We start from the raw sequence: 4,387 nt of genomic DNA, 5'->3' as shown, positions 1-4,387 counted from the left end.
CCAGAAATGATTTGAAGTTGTGTAGAAGATTTCAGCTGATGCAACCCAGCAGCGAGTGAGAATAAGACAGGTGTGGGGTTACGTAACAGTGCTGCTGCAGTAGAGCTGCCGTCAGGAGAGTCATTCCCACTCCAGCAGAACCAGCACTGCGTGTGTGTGTGTGTGTGTGTGTGTTGTCACAGTCCATGCTGATGTTTACTTGATTAATTCCCACTGGTTGAGGAGGGAAGGCGCAGGTCAGGATCCTGATGATCTTCATCTTTTTGCACTTCAGAAGTATTCAGTGTCCCTGCAGCCTGCAGCTGACCTGGGATCAGTCTCAGCCGTCGGGCTACACTCGTCAGCCGTGTTGGTACACGTCCCCCCTCATATGAAGCATTTCCGAAAATGAGGTGATTCAACAGCCTCCCACCAGGAGGAAATACCCTCAATCTTCTTAAGTCCTAACACAGAATTTAATTTTAATTAAATGGTTAATGAGCCATGGGATTAATGCCAATGACTTTTTAAAGCAAACATCTATAAATCATTAAGGCCCCATTTGAAAGGGAGAGCGAGCGGGGCTAACGAGTGTACGTGCCTCCAGCTGCCCACTGCCAGAACCCCCCCCACTCCGGGGGCCACCTCAGTCTCAGCACTGGTCAAATAAATAGCAGACAAGCAGACTGATGTGTGGACTGAAGAGAGCGCAGTCTCTCACAGATAAGATGAAAAATGCATCCAAAACAGCTAACGCTAATTACGCAAGCTTACCTGCTGATGGCGAGATAACCACGATAGCGTTTAAACAGCTGATCCTTCTTTATGTGTGTAGTCACAGATCACCATCTCCAGAAATACCTCCATTACTCCTTTAATCTGTTGTAATTACACACGTGATTTGATGGGAAGTGCAAACCAGTGGTCCAGGATTGTCCATACACACATTTACACACACACACACACACACACACATATATATATAGATAGATAGATAGATATAGATATATATACACACACATACATGGGAATGTTCCTTTTGTTAGTGTCTGTTTCTTCAGATCCATAGGATTATGATTCCAAATACACTAATAATATACCAATATTCAAATTCGGTCCCGGTTGTCGGCGCTCTTGGCGTGTTAACGATGTCTGATACTCACAACAAAAGTGGTGGGGAAAAAAATGCAGCATACGCAGGAATTTACATGATCAAAAAAACAAAACAGGTACATTTTTGTAATGAAGCATGTTGTTATTATTAGTGAGTTTTATTTTACGCGTCCCATGACATCTGGCTTGTGATGTTCTCAGGGTGTGTGTGTCCATGCGTCCCGTGCTGGTTAACACGATGTCTCCAGAACCGCTTGGCTAAACGTCTCCAGATACAGAAGAAACATCCACTGGGACTCAAAGATGACCTGTGGTCAAAGGTCAAAGGTCAGTGACAGGCACAGGGTGAGGAGACATCAACTGGGATGCAGTAAATCAGTTTTACTTTGATAAGCGCTTGTTGCCGACATTTTTCCTCGCCAGCGTTTCTCCACCAATCAGCTCCCTAAATGTCCAAATCTCGCTGTGCGATTGGTCCGGTCTGGGTTTTGGTTCTGTGTGATCCAGCCCTGTACCTCCACTCTGTGTGTTCCATTCTGTGTTTTCATTCATTCAGCGTGAACTACAAACCTCATCAACAGCAGTGAGGAGCAAACGGCGTCAACAGACGTCACGTGTGATTATTCAGGCTGTTTCCACGCGTGCGTCATGGTTTCCGTGGGTCAGTTTTGACCTTCCAGGCCTGAATAATCACAGTCATCAGTGTGTAGGCCGGTGACAGAGCGTGAGCATTCATGCCTATTTAACGTAATTAGAAATGTTATAGGATATAAGGAGTCATTCAGAAGCATCAGACGGAGGCCGCCAGTCAAGGCCTGCCGTGTGCGCGGAGCGGCGGCCATATTGAATCCTCTCTTGAGTGGCAGGTGCTTCAGTGGCTGAGGACAAAGACACTTCTAGGGGGCAGCCCTGCATGACATCTTTACCACGCGTCCTCGTGGCCTCTTCAGGTTTGAGGCTGATACTAAATATCCTTCGCTGTGTTGTGATTCTACTCTCTAGGTCCAAATTTATCAATCATATAAATCCTGCTCTTATTTAATATTACATGATGGAGGCAAGTCATCAGGTTGAAGCCGCATCATATGCTGTTGACCTTCGCTTCCTGTAGAGGGAAGTTTTGTAGGAACGGTTCTGAGGGTATTTGTTGTGATCCAGATGCACAGTTGACAAACTAAAGAGTGACTGCAGCAGCATCTCGGCTCCTGCAGCCAGAGAGGCAAACACAGCCCACCATCCCTCGCAAAATCAAACTACCACACAAACTGAGGCCCACAAGAAGCAGGCGGAGGATCAGAAGCAGGGGAGCGGAGCTGAGCCGGGGAACGGAGCTGAGCCTGACGAAGGCGGTTAGCAGACGCGCCGCAGGTGAAGACATCCATGGGGAGGAAACACACAGTCAGGGAGTACAGCACTTTTCAAAATAAACCAGGAAACAACAGAGCAGGTTTCACCAAAACACACGTGACCAAACATGACAAACTGAGGCAGCCCAAGGAATACGAAATATCAGGAAGCAAGAGTTTACTGATACGTTCATGATGAGAACCTCCAGGTCCAGACCTAAACGTCAGTGTGGTCCAGACTGTGACAGCGAGCCCGCTTCGACTAATCCGAGTCCCCATCCATGATGATGCGTCATCCAATCTGGAGCCGGGAGCCAATCAGAACCTTCACCAACTACAGGCTTCATGAAGAGTTCATCAAGACTGGCATGCAGGTGTCGGTACCGGTGCAGAAAAACAAAGCAAGCACAACTCCAAACAGAGGCAGCACAGCTCTGGGGGTCTGACCCGTCATGGCACCCCGCGGGCCGGGTCTGTCGAGTGGCCAAGCATTAAAGCTAAATCCTGCAGACCCAGAAGGAGCAAAATGATTAGCCAAGTTATTCAAGATTGTAATTAGCTGTGTGATATTATCATGGGGGTCTGGAAGTAATACAGGCTGATCTACATAATTTAAAGTGGCAGACGCACCTTCATCTCCAGCGAAGATTAAATCTCAGGCCCTTTCTTCTTTCAGACGCACTTCTCTGTGGTTCCATGCTGATTTGTTCACAGCTGTGAAAGCGGCTGTGTGGTTCCGAGCGCAAGTCATGTCATCGGAGGTTTGTAGGGTTCTGGTCTGGGCTGGACCAGTCTTACTGATCCCATCAGTGCATGGATACCTGCTCCCTAGATCACGATGCAGTGGCGCTGCCAGGTCATCCCCCCTACTCTGTGGTAACGCTGACTGGTGGCGTAACGTCCGCCCGCCCTCACGACAGCGAGACAGTCTTCAAGTCAACAGATGCATTTTCTGCTTTGTCGGTGGAAGTTATTGTTCAATGGGCCGTGTTCACATTCTGGCAGGGACGCTTCAATTCCTCCATAATTTGGAAGTGATGGTCTACACAACAACATCGCCCCCTTAGATCTTCCCACTCGTGGATCTGTTAATGGTTTGAATCACAATTACACTGTGATCACGTGACCCGGAGAGGTCACCTGTTTATTAACCTTTTGTAATTCACTCTGAATCCCTTTGTGACCATTTTCTCTTTCTTTATCAACATTAACAAAAAGAAGAAGAAGAAGAAGATGAAGAAGCAAGCCTGCTTCCCCCTGACAGGTTAGGACTTCACAAGTTACCTCACCTGTGGTGAGGGACCTGTTTGAACCGTGGCGCCGAGGAACTTTGAAACAAATGTAAAACCCGGGGAGCTCGAGCGTGAACTCGACGAGTTTGTGGCCTGCAGGTCGGCGGTGATGCTGCTGCTCCGGCTGACCAGCGCCACTGACATCCCCTCAGTGAATAATTATACCTGCTTTTAACAGCCAGGTAAACACTGATGCTTCCCCTGCAGTTGCTACGGAGGGTGTTGTCATACCTGGACTGTACGTGGACATAGGTGTGATTTCTACAGGTGCAACCCCTTTAATTAAACCAGAACCCTGTTTGTTCTGTTCCCACGATGTTTGCAGAACTGTAGCCAATAACGGAGAGTCAGCTGTGAAGCTTTGTTGTGTCATATTAAAAAATTAAATCCGACTCCCTCCTTCTGGTGCCTCTTGAAAGCCTCCTTTAGTGAAAAGATGTGTTTGGCAGTGCTGTTTACACGTATTCAAATGAGGATGGTGCCAAACACGAGGTGTTCCTGCTTCCTGCCGTCCTCTCGACAGCATCTTGATCGCGGATCTAATTGTTCCAAATGTACCCCTCAAGCTTCAGCCAATGAGAAGTTGCACACTTGGAAACATTCCTTTCATTGTACACCTGCTGCACGCAGACCACCTCTCTGCTTTCCCATACAGCC

General features: G+C 47.8%; 1 long non-coding RNA gene across 1 annotated transcript; it reads left to right on the top strand.

Annotated features, from left to right (window-relative positions):
• The first annotated feature begins 285 nt into the window (after window positions 1-285).
• On the top strand, window positions 286-3,990 carry LOC147269781 (uncharacterized). The gene is made up of 3 exons (XR_015111596.1): window positions 286-392; window positions 1,294-1,419; window positions 3,657-3,990. It is a non-coding gene; the product is annotated as an uncharacterized LOC147269781 (long non-coding RNA).
• Window positions 3,991-4,387: the final 397 nt, after the last annotated feature.

The sequence above is a fragment of the Aulostomus chinensis genome, chromosome 2 (assembly GCF_037954235.1).
Source record: "Aulostomus chinensis isolate RoL2024-O1b breed Wild chromosome 2, RoL_Achi_v1.0, whole genome shotgun sequence".
In the NCBI taxonomy this organism is placed as follows: Eukaryota; Metazoa; Chordata; class Actinopteri; order Syngnathiformes; family Aulostomidae; genus Aulostomus; species Aulostomus chinensis.
The sequence above is the reverse complement of the archived record's forward strand: the minus strand, read 5'-3'. Positions and strand labels throughout refer to the sequence as shown.